The 12,763-nt window shown below is 42.9% G+C and overlaps 1 protein-coding gene and 1 long non-coding RNA gene across 11 annotated transcripts in view; one reads left to right on the top strand and one right to left on the bottom strand.

Moving 5' to 3' along the window:
- The window catches only part of LOC147180901 (uncharacterized), a 59,945-nt gene that overhangs the window by 14,678 nt on the left and 32,504 nt on the right, over window positions 1-12,763 (bottom strand). For all 4 annotated transcript variants that reach the window (XR_015095950.1, XR_015095951.1, XR_015095953.1 and 1 more), the window contains exon 3: window positions 9,937-10,025. This is a non-coding gene — a long non-coding RNA (uncharacterized LOC147180901). The remainder of the gene's footprint in view (window positions 1-9,936; window positions 10,026-12,763) is intronic.
- ralyla (RALY RNA binding protein like a) overlaps window positions 8,185-12,763 on the top strand; it is a 72,571-nt gene continuing 67,992 nt past the window's right edge. For 3 of the 7 annotated variants that reach the window (XM_086084662.1, XM_086084652.1, XM_086084632.1), the window contains exons 1-2: window positions 8,213-8,281; window positions 8,571-8,674. The gene's annotated coding sequence lies outside the window, so the exon portion shown is untranslated. Of the gene's footprint in view, window positions 8,282-8,570; window positions 8,675-12,763 lie in introns of all 7 variants that reach the window. The other 4 variants (XR_015095948.1, XM_086084624.1, XM_086084642.1 and 1 more) reach the window with 3 other exon arrangements.

The following is a 12,763-nucleotide window of genomic DNA, read 5'->3' as shown; positions in this document are numbered from 1 at the left end:
TAGTTTATCAAAGGAACGCCACCGATCGTGCAAATGTCAACATGTAAGCGCATTAAATGGCATGCGCCTCACCTGCAAAACGCACCAGCAGCGCTGACCTCCGCCAAGGCCCAACGATAATGTTATGCCATGCGAGAGAGCCTTGAGAGCAAAAATATACATTCTGTAAGTATTGCGACGTCTGTGCACATGCATATGCCTTTAAGAGGCGGAGCTTGGTGGCGTATGACACAGGGTCTTAAGTGCGAGATGTGGCCCACAGCTGTTCCTGCATCATTTGGTTTCTTTTTTGTTGTACTTGTTTTTTTACACAGTTCTGGAGTTCGAATAAACGGCTGTGCATCGGTGATATGGCTTTCGTTTCCCACAGGGGAGGGAAGTTTTTTTGGGGGACGATCAGTTCTCAATCAAAAAGAAGTGTAGGTACAGTATACATTTGGGGAAGACAATATAACAGTACTCACAATGACCAGTTTGACCGTGGTTCTAAACAGCCGAGGTTTCAATAACCTCGAATACTAGTTGTCATCAGGAATGAGCTTTTCTTTTCTTTTTTGAAGCGGCGTCTAAGCAGGGCACAATATGATTGGCAATTTGCAGAGTTGAGTAAATGAGCTGCCGCTTTGAAGTAATTGCCTCCAATTAACTTTTTTCCCTCCTCGGTGAGCAGAGTGGGGGAGTGAGGGGTGAGTTATGCACAAAAGGATGAGAAAGGAAGCAAGTTGAAAGAGACACTGACAACCCAAATGCCTTTTTGCTCTGTTTATGTGCATTTCTCCACAAAAAGGAATATATATACAGTGGAACCTCGGAGTTTGAACGTCTCGGCGCGAAGCCGAGCAATGCCGAATGCTCGCGTTGCGGTAGACGATGCGTTGCTCATTTCCAGTCAGATCGTGAATATTCCCGGGTGCTCCAGCCTCGCGAGTGCATTTGGATTTTTCCACGACAATTTTCTTCGCCATGGGCCCAAAGAAAGACAACAGTGCCAGTGGCAGCAAAGAAAAACATGCAGTGCTACGAACCACAGTGGAATTAGGAAGGAGATTATCGCGCCGTTGTAACTGGCGTGACTACTTCCGTAAATACTGGCCCGAGGACCCCCCTTAGCTGTTCAACAACGTGCCTGATGTTAAACAACGCACGCAAGGACCGCTTAGTAGTCTAACAATATGCCCAACGTAAAATACATCAACTCAGCACTGAACTAAAGCTAGCATTAACATAGCATTTATCATCCACTGATGCCATCACACCACAACAAAAAAGGTAAGGTATTTTTGTTGTTTAAAATACTGTGCTGCACTGTAAATGTTAAAAACATTAATATAAATTAAAATGGGAATTATGTATTTATATATAAACCTGTGGGGTTTGTTCTAAAAATAATGATAGGACACTGTGACTTACTAAAAATAATTAAAACAGAAGAAGAATGCTAACATTTATTTATTTATTTAAACTGAACCATGGTACATGTTTCTTCTGTATAATTTTTTTGTTTGTTTAAAAAAACATTTAGGAAAATGAAAGAAAGAAATGGATTGTGTTTGATGGTAACTATACAGTTTTTTTTCACCGAAATATAAATAAAAAAGAGGTCATATTAGTGCTGTAATTTTAATACAGTCATACAGCAATAATTTTGCTTACGGTTATCACACCATCAGAATTTGAATGTCTCAACTGTCAAAGAGTTATTATAAATCCCACTAGAGTTCTAGGCAGGACATGAAAATCATTTTGTGTGGCATCCGGGAAGGACTGTATAGAACTCAGGTGGTCTTTGTCTTCACTGATCCCAAGTGACCCAAGACGGGCAAAACAGAAGGAGCAATTGATAGTGTGGCAAAATAATTTTTGTAGAAGCATATAAACAAATGCAGACCAAAATGATATTTTGTAAGGTAAAAATGCTGTTAGGCATTCACACACACAATAAAGAGCAACCTCGCATGAGCCTCACCAGTGTGCTGTGCGCACACTTCGCAACTCACTTTACTTTTTTTTCTGTCAGGCGTGGCAGCATAAGCACCACTCAACATCTTTGCGGGTAATTCAGCACCCATTAAAATGCATTTTTTCCCCCTGGCCTTGAACAAAGCTATAGATAAATACGCAAACAAATATGCGGCGCTCACCACTGGTTGTCATGCATTATTTGTATTTGCACCCGTACACAAAAAGTGTGTGTGTGTTGGGGGGGGGGGGGGGGGGGGGCAACAGCTGCTTTACCATTAATGTTGCATCGAGTGTCCTGCTTGCTGCCTACTATATAATTACAGCTCTCGGAGTGCGCAGACTCATGACTCAACCCGAGGCTCTGAATAAATCTGATGGGACGTCGTGAGGAGGAGAATCGGGGGTGCTACCATCCCTCCACACCCCCCGCCCCCCTCCCACCGCCTCGCCTGAAGATGCATATCCGGGCCGAGGAAGATGAGCTGCTTGGGCCATTCACTCCGAGCAAGCCAGTGAATTACAGCGCTTGTGTGTGTTTGTGTGTACGTGCGTTAGCTGGAGATGAACGGATACTGTGCTGGATCCGCTTAGGTTGTAGCCACAATGAGTTTCGACGCCATTTCAGAGCTGGCATGAAAGAAGAGACAACGCCAAAGCTAAAATCCACCTCAGCGTTTTAATTGTTTCACTCCGGTTTAACGCTTGTGTGGACAAGAGCCTACTTCTAAATCCCTGACTTGGATGGTGTGTATTGAGCGTGCACGCCTCAGGAAATGTGTCTTCTATATCGTAGCATAAAACAGCAGCACGGATGAAGTGTCTCCGATTGATTGGTGTGTTCAGCTTTGTTTTCATCGGACCCTAACATATTTTTTCCAAGTGTTTGGGAGATTTTGTGATGGTCTGATGATAGCAAAGCGGAACACTGCTCATCACCAATAAAACACCATACCTATAGTGAAGCCTGGTGGTGGCAGCATCATGCCTTGGGGCTGTTTTTCTTCAGCTGGACCTCAGGCCTTAGGCATAGTGGAGGGAATTATGAACCGATAGCACAAAACGGTCACACTTCCACCAGAATGCAAAAAAATGTCCCGAAAAGCCTACTAGAACATTTGAACTATATTTGAGGTTAATTAGAGGCACTTGGATGTTCAATTCTTCACTAAACATTTGAAACAAAACGCTCCTTGCCGCAAGAAATCGTAGTGTAGGAGGAGTGAAGAAGAGGGAGGGAAAACAAATAATAAAAATTACTTTGAGTGGGTCTCGAACTCAAGCTTGATGCTCACAAGGCGGGCTTGCTAACCACTGTATCATCCATGCGGTTGAGCATATCAGTGCAATAAGTTTTACTTGCAGTTAACACAAGTGTCAGCCAGAACCCTTTCTGGGATTTTAAGACGGCCAATTGTCATTGCACTTTGGCATTGCAAATGTTTTGTCAATATCCCATGGAGGGAGGTCTCAAAGAAAGTGGGCATGCGTTTAGTCCACAAATGCGGTTTGGGGGGTGGGGCCGCGCGCAATGACGTCAAACCGTGCCAACAGCTCGTTTTCTCAGGTTGGGAGGGGCTGATGCTTGAAGAGCAGAACAACCTAGAATTTCTCATACAGGGGCGAGGAATTAGCATTTTAACATGGCTCCAAAAAGTAGATTTTTCATGTTGCAGTCCCTATAATAATAATGTTATTAAATCTTGCTATTAACCCCCCACTTCTGGACTAAAAACATTAGGGCATATATACTAAGTGAATAAGTGCTAATCTGTATTCCTCAAGCTATTTTGCGCGTGATGTTTAAATCTCTTATTTTGAAATCTTTGCTTTTAATTTGGAAGGCTGCTACGTACTTCTGTTTCCTGTTTCACGTCTTTGTTTGTCAGTCAGCTCATGGATTTATTATTAGCTTGTGCAAAACAGCTTTAACTTATTGACGTCCGTTCAAAGCAATCTATCTGAATATAAAATATTTTAAACAGCCACTCACATCTCATGGCGAAACCAACATGACCTTGCCAAAAACGTGTCATCTTGGTGCACTGATCTGAAGTCTCTCGATGGGACGCGGGAGATTCTTCTTCTCAAGATTCCTATTGAGGTGGATTACAACATATTGTGGTACATAGCGCCAGCTACTGTGCAGGAGGGGCATAGCAATTAGTAGCCGTCTGATTGAAAAAAAATGGCTGCACTGGCAAGATGTGGGTGCCACTGCGCCGGTGCCGTGTTATGTCAATCATTTGGCGCCTGCGGGCGGGGTCCAATCTCTTTTGAGCATGGGCACGTGCCACCCCGGCCTCCCCTTTGGCTCCGCTATTATATAATGATGAAACTTAGCTATATTCCATTGCTAATTGCTGCAAAACTTAAACAGGTACAAATATACTTTTTTTTTCTTCTTTTGGAAGGTTCCATGTTTGTTTTTTTATAGCAATAGAACACAATATTCTGTGGGTCTTGCAAAATCAGTCAAAATCCTGTAAAACAGCCGAGAGTGAAGGGGGTTGCTTCAGTGAACATGGCTAGGACCGAATGAGTTAAACACTGAGCCCACTTCGTGAAAGTCCATTACTAACCAAAACAGCAGCACTAATACAATAAACATTCTAGTAGACTCTGAATTGTGCTTTCTTCACAATGTTGTGAGCACTCACGTTTATATTCCACAAAATACTGCAGTTCCTGGTCGCAATTGTTTGAATTATGTTGCTAACTAAAACAGCAGCACAATGTAATTAGCAGGGCAGACCCTTGACATGTTTTTGTTCTTTAGTGTCTTTAGTGTGCGTGTGCTTGCACAACAAATACTTGTTCATAAATGTGAGTCCATTTGATCGTTGTTGCTAACCAAAACAGCAGCACAAATACAAAGGCACAATTGCAAACGGGTTAATCGCACACCTCAAATAGGTAGGGGTTTACTTGATTCTTCGTTCCGCATAGATTTGCTCCTTTTTGCCGCATGGCTGTTAGATGTCATTGCAACACGTTGTGGACAGTCTGAGCAGCGCTGTCAGAGCATCGAATAAAGCATGATGACAGCCCAGGCTGCAGTCTGACACACAGTCTGACACACACACGCACGCACGCACACATATACACTCATACACGATGCTCAGGCAACACTGTCTCACCTGACCTAAAGCCCCCTCCCCCCAATTGATTGTCAATACTACCCCCAAACTCATTAGAAACTCACTTGATTAATGCTTTAAGTAGTTTTTAATGAGAAGACCCCCCTCCACCTGAGGTATAAATGGATATATTGATTATGTGTGGCGACCCTCTTACTCAATTTGATGGGTGGGTTGGGGAAGCGATGCTGCCTTCAGGGACCTTGCTAATGAGCAAAGCCGTAAGGAATATCAGCTGGCCGAAGCGATACGCTTGTAATGGAGACAGGCAGGTTTGTAAGCCTGTTATTAACTGCACAATGTTGGAATTTACATTTCTATTAAAGTTGCAATGTGGAACTTTTTTCCCAAAAATATCTTTACAGTAGCCTTTTTTATTTGACCATTTATGACTAAAATGTCGCGGCACGGTGGCTGACTGGTTAGCACGTCCGCCTCAGAGGTCGTGAGATCGAGTCGGGGCTTCGGCCTTCCTGGGTGGAGTTTGCATGTTCTCCCCGTGCTTGCGTGGGTTTTCTCCGGGTACTCCGGTTTCCTCCCACATTCCAAAGACGTGCGTGGTAGGTTAACTGAACACTCCAAATTGTCTATAGGTGTGATTGTGAGTGTGGATGGTTGTTCGTCTCTGTGTGCCCTGCGATTGGTTGACAACCAGTTCAGGGCGTACCCCGCCTACTGCCCGAAGCCAGCTGGGATAGGCTCCAGCGACCCTTGTGAGGACAAGCGGTTAAGAAAATGGATGGACTAAAATGTCTTCTAATTAGTAGATTAACACTTTAGCTGTTCACAAGCCAAGATTAAGGCTGTTGTTGAGTGGCCAGCCCCGACTTCCTGGAAACAATCGTAAGTATAGCCTGAAGGCCGGACACTTGACCCGGTTTACGTCGAGCAAGGAGGCCTTTAAGTGGTCCATGGAGGCTAAAGCATGCCTTTACCCGATCTCCTGTTTTGCGCCATTTTGACCCTGATTTCCCTTTTTTTTTGTCAAGGTTGATGCTTCAGACTCAGTCTTGCTGAATCCAGTTATGATGTGGGGAACCGGGAATTGTCGGCCATTATTCTCGCCCTTCAAGAATGGCGGCATTGGCTGGAGGGCACCACCGAATCGTTCACGATCTTCACCGACCACAGGAATCTGTCTTACTTCCGCTCCGCCAGGCATCTGAACTCTCGGCAGGCACGGTGGGCGCTCTTCCTTGGCCGTTTCAACTATGTCCTAACCTACCGGAAAGACTTCGCCAACACTAAAGCCAACGCACTAAGTAGGTGCACTTCGTTGGGAAATTGAAAAGACAGTTCAGGAAGCCCACGCTCAAAGACGCATCCTGGAGGGATGCCCTACAGGCAGGTTGTTTGTTCCAGTGCGTCTCCGCATCGCTCATCGCCGGCCACCCCGCAAATCAGCGCGTTTTTTTTCTCCTCGCACAGAGGTTTTGGTGGCCGAGGATGAGAAGGGACATAGCAGAGTTCGTCAAAGTCTGCCATGTTTGTGCTGCCGGCAAAGCCTCCCACAGAGCCCAGCCGGTGAACTGAGGTCCCTACCTGTTCCTGCGCGCCCATGGTCGCATATAGCCCTGGATTTGCCGGCATCACAGGGGAACACAGTGATTCTTACTGTGGTGGACAGATTTGCGAAGATGGCCCATTTCATTGCCTTGTCATACCTTCGTCGGTCGGCCCTGGGGACCGCCAAGCTACTAATCAAGCATGTTTTCAGGATTCATGGACTACCTGTGGACATTGTGTCAGACCACGGTCCCCAGTTTGTTTCTCATGTCTGGAAGAAGTTTTGCTCTGTTTTGAGCTCCACGGCCAGTTTGTCTTCCGGCTACCATCCCCAGACCAATGCACAAACCGAACGGGCTAATCAGGACATGGATTCCGCCCTCAGTTGTGTCTGTCTCCGCCACCCCACATCCTGGTCGTCGCATCTCTCCTGGGTGGCGTACGCCCACAACTCCCTGGTCTCATCCGCTCTGGGACGCTCCCCGTTCATGGCAGCTTACGGCTATCAGCCACCCTTTTTCCCGCCCAGGAATGCGAGATAGCCGTACCATCAGTCCAGCATCACCTGAGGATGGCCCATAGTGTTTGGCGGGAGACACGGACGGTGTTGGTACGCACGGCGGCCAGAAACAAAGCCATCGCCGACCTACGTAGACTGCCCGCTCCTTACTACCGACCAGGCCAGAAAGAGTGGTTGTTCACCTGTGACCTACGTCTCGCCGGGGGTTCAAAGAAGCTGGAGCCATGATTCATCGGTCCCTTCACGATCCTGTCCTTGGTCAACCCTGTCTACATATATATATATATATATATATATATATATATATATATATTATTATTATTTTTTTTTTACAATTACTGTATTTTTTAAATCCTGACTCGTATTTTATATTTGTAAATGTTGCTATTCAATATTTTGTATTATTTCCAGATCCATCCATCCATTTTCTTAACCGCTTGTCCTCACAAGGGTCGCGGGGGTCACTGGAGCCTATCCCAGCTGGCTTCGGGCAGTAGGCGGGGTACGCCCTGAACTGGTTGTCAACCAATCGCAGGGCACACAGAGACGAACAACCATCCACACTCACAATCACACCTATGGACAATTTGGAGAGTTCAATTAACCTGCCATGCACGTCTTTGGAATGTGGGAGGAAACCGGAGTACCCGGAGAAAACCCACGCAAGCACGGGGGAGAACATGCAAACTCCACCCAGGTGGGCTAAAGCCCGAACTTGATCTCACGTCTTCTGCATTGGGAGGCGGACGTGCTAAACAGTCAGTCACCGTGCCGCCCATTATTTCCAGATATTTTGTCATAATGATTTTATATATTCATGTTTTTTTCCCGAATATCTACTAGTGTCACTCAAAAGTGACCATTATCTTTTGTAAAAAGATGAATTGTTTATCAGATCATATGCTCCTAATTTGCCAGGAAGATGCGTATTTAAATATCTGCATGTTCCATTCATTCATTCAGGGGAGAAGAGAGAAAACAAAAGTGAACCCACGTGCGTGTACGTCACAATCCACACAAGCGTGGCTCCTCCTGAGTCACGTGACGCCAGCGCCGGCTGATGCTGCGAGCAGCAAGCGGACACACTGGAGAGAGTGTCAGCCTGCCTGCGAGCCTGCAAGCACCCGCCACATTTCTTTTTCTATACTCCCGCTCGGTGAGTACATCATTTGATCTCACATTTTCTTCTCTTGTTTTTTGTTTTTTCTTGTTTTGTTGTTGGTGTTTGAGCCACGGCTGTCGTGCGCATGCAATGCTTTCAATTGATCCCGGCACGTCCATGCAGGACACATACGTGCTCGTGGAATCGTTTGGATCCGTACGTCTATTTTAGCAGCATTCACCTTTTGCTCCGCCTCCCGCCCCTGGCATTCTCCAGTGGCTCCTTTTGCATTGATTTTGGGGCTATTTTACTCAGATTTTTGTGATTGTTTTTATTTTTGCAGCATTGGTGGTGGAAATGAAAAGCACTTTTGATTTTGGAGGATTTTGATTATTTCCCCAGCAGGTGACAATGGAACTTTGGTGGAGCTCTTCATGCAGACGCCAGGTGATTTTAATCAGTTCTTATTAAGGGGACATATTATGGAAAACATTTTTTTTTATATTAATTTTTTTAATGTTAAGATTAGAAAAAGTATACAATTATTTTTTTCTTTTATTTTTTATTTGAAAAAATACATCAAAACATTATGACAAAAAGTACTACAAAATATTACATCTTGAAACGAAAGTATATTTGATACCACTTTTTTCAGACTGATAACAGTAAGAGTACTCAACTCTTTAGTAGGCACCGATACCAAGTACCGATACCACTAGTACTTTTGATGCATAATGAACCCCCCCAAAGACAGATAATTTTAAATAAAGGTGTGTATATATATATATATATATATATATACACAACCCCATCCATCCATTTTCTTAACCGCCTGTCCTCACAAGGGTCGCGGGGGTGCTGGAGCCTATCCCAGCTGGCTTCGGGCAGTAGGCAGGGTACACCCTGAACTGGTTGCCAGCCAATCGCAGATATATATATATCCCCCCGATATACAGTAGCATTTTCTCTTAAAATTACATGAATTTAATATAAATTTTCGATTATTCTAATTTCTAGTTTCTGATTGCAAAACAGCCACAAGAGTATTGGCTGCCATCATGAGTAGCAGTACTTTGAAATAAGGCCCTGTATCAGACCGATACCTGATATTGGTACTTGCCCACACTAGAAAATCTACAATGATGCCTTGAGATTTAAGTGACCCGATAAACGAGTTTTTCAAGATACGAGCCATCATTTGGCAGATTTTTCCTTTGACTTGCATGCACACACTTGAGAGACGTTTATGATGGTTTCGTGAGTTACAACATTTTAATAGGGAAAGATGATGATTTTTATTAATCAGAACCTTATCTCAAGGCACCACTGTACACAGTTACAGGACAACAAAACTAGACAATTAAATCTAATAAAAACAGATTTGGAAAAAATTATATGACAAAATATGATGAAAAAAACATCAAAACAAATAATGGAAGATAATCAAAAATGTTACCCCAAAAAATATTCCATGAAAATCAGGTGTGCTGTGTGCGGTGTAATTGTGGTTAGCACGTTAGTCTCACAGTTTTGTGGTTCTGGATTTGAATTTCTTCTCTGGCCTTGTGTGTGGAATTTGCATGTTCACCCCGAGCCTGCCTGGGCCCTGTCTTGGCGAGTGTAATTTGGCGACTTGGCGATGAAGTGCTGCCTCCATGAGCGAAAATACAGTCCATGCTTTTTTAATGGACATTTACTTTTTGTAGTACCTGTTTCAAGTAGTGGCCACTCATCATGTTGAGAAACCAAGCCCCGACCCTGGTTGTCATGGTGATGAAAGTGGTTCCCTGAGTTGACCCTGCAGTAGAGGGGATTTGGTGAGCAATGGCAAAACACCTGGGGTAAAAACTTTTGAGTGTTTTGATGAAAGGATATTTCAGTGATGTTAATATGACTCCTGGGAACTGTTTTAAATTGTGAAAAAAAATGCACAATAGGTATCCTTTAGGTTTAGAATATGAACTATATAAACTAATAAGAGGCTGTTTTTTTGTTTGAATTAAAGATGGACATACAGTAATAATTGATTATCATCCAATTAAGCAGAAATAGAGTGCAATACTATGCTGGTTGATTCACTAAAATTTAGTTTGTTGTCTAAGGAAGACCTACGCGAAATTCGACCACATCTACTGTATGCTATGGCAAAACTCCTTCAGGCTACATTGCTCTGATCTCGAAACAGTGCCATGAGGTATGCCGTGAGACAGGAGTGACCAGACTTAGAAGTTTCTAAATCAGCTGCTTTTCTTTTTTTTTTTGCTTTGATTTGTGCGTGCAAATTTGATACTCAAATAGTGGTGTGGCTGGCTGGTGCCTCAACTCACTACACAAGAAGAATAGTTTGACAGATAACGTCAGTAAATATTCTTGAGGAAAATGGTTTCAATCTGTTTATTGCTACTCTCATCTGAATGTAACTGTCAAACTTAACATCAAACAAAAATAATGACAAATTGTGTATTTAAAACAACTAAATAGCTTCTGCTAGCTTTATGCTAACATACTGTATAATGGAACATAGCATTGACATGCTATCGTTCACATCAATAGTCATGGTTTGAAAACCCTTTAAGCAATGTATATTTGAACGCACAGTGGCACAAGACATGTAGACAGATAATATAACAATACAGATATATGTTATTTATCCTCTATGAAAAATAAGTAATATTACAACATCTTCCTGAATCACTTACAGTGGGAGTATTAGGACTATTCTTTATTTTATAATTATGTTGGACTGGTCGGCAGTCAGTCATACCGCACATTTCGAGATGAACAACCATTCGCACGCACATTTACACAGTAACAGTCACTGAGTGGGAATTTGAATTACGAGCTTGGTCACAGAACAAATTAAACTCATTTGTCAAGGCACCACTGTACAGCGTCGAGTAGTCTCAGGATAGTTGGCCCAAAGGAGGTGTCAAACATCTTTATACCTACCCGCTTGCAAACGGACCAGAGCGTTAAATATGCCACAAGACATGTAAACGGCATGGGGAGCACACAACACCTATAAGAGATGCTTCCAGGTTCTCTACAGATGTGGCGGTCAGCAAGATGAAGCTTAAAAAAATGCAAACAAAATAGAAAAAAATACAAACAAGGCAGACATTCATAAAAATACGAACTTCAAGGCCAACAAATTAAAACTCAAAGAAATACAAGGGAAAAAAAACAAAAAAAAACAAGGTGGCTGATTCCAATAAATTGTTTGTTGTCCTGGGTAATGAAGTGAGTCCATTGTGGTACGAGAAATTACTTAGTTCGAATAACTAAATTAATGTTATAATAAATAAAGAGATACATAGGTTTATAGTTGTCACTCTAAATTATGTTTTGCCATTCACGTTCTGTGCCCCCCCCCATCTTTGCAACTCGGACCTCTCTGAGTTCAAAAAGGCATTCCAGTGCACACTTCCCGTTATGAGATTGGAAAAGTCCCAACTTCCCACCGTCCTTCAATTAGTGATGGGACGTAATGTGCCGGGGCTTCGGAGCGTGTGTCGAGTAATCCAGGAGGAAATTTCTGAAGCGCGTGTCGAGGCGTGATTTATTCCGAGCAAATGACGGCACTGATGACGTTTGACACTTCATGGGTTCAGGGAGTGGTTTGACTTTTGTGTTGAGTCAGTCCCCCCCCAATTTTTTTTTTAAAGGAAAAAAAAGTAGGTTATCCCCGGTTTGGCAACACTAATAGCATGATGCATTACTTTTCACATGTCATTTGCATTGCAAGGTGAAGTGTTTGTTGTGTGTTAATGGCGTACACCAACAATCAGATTTGTTAACCACCCATCTCCATAACAACCACCAGTACTCATAAGCACAATTAATCCCCATCACTTCGGTATCCATAAACACAGTCCACATGACCTCAGTTTTCATGCAATCAATGCCTCATTATTTGCTATTACATTTCCTACAGGATTCCTAATTTTCATAACATGACATTACTCACATAATAATAATAATAATAATGAACTGATTAACTGCATGAGTGTAACATAGTCTTTTTTCAACATGTTAAAAACATAAAATAAAAAAACAATTAACAAAGTAATAATACACAAAACAAATATTTCCCTGATTACAGGGAAATATTTCAATTAAAGCATGTGTAATTGTTCCTAAACAAACACTGTTGCAAGACAGCAAAAAGGCAAAGTAGTTTCAGTAATTACGGTTTTAATTTTGGCCACCAGGGGGGGGGGGTTGTGTGCACATGAAGCCTCACGAGCAATACCTTTTTGTGAACCAATTTGATGGAAAGCTTCATCTGCCCATCACTACATTGCAAACTCACAACAAGATACACCCTGACAAAACATGATTGGCAAGAGGGGGCTGATTAGTTGGCACAAGGGACCGAACTGACCACAACAAATGTACTGTGGAAAGGGACACTACTAAAAAAAAGTTATACATTTGAGGTACAATACACAATTTGTTTTTATCACACTTATCATTCGTTACTTTTTTGGAAAAATGGTCAATAATGGGCGGTTAGAAAAGTCGCTAAGTCAGTCA

Source organism: Leptonotus elevatus, chromosome 1 (genome assembly GCF_054856555.1).
Source record: "Leptonotus elevatus isolate MCC_2025b chromosome 1, RoL_Lele_1.0, whole genome shotgun sequence".
In the NCBI taxonomy this organism is placed as follows: domain Eukaryota; kingdom Metazoa; phylum Chordata; class Actinopteri; order Syngnathiformes; family Syngnathidae; genus Leptonotus; species Leptonotus elevatus.
This window is presented reverse-complemented; position numbering and strand designations above follow the sequence as displayed.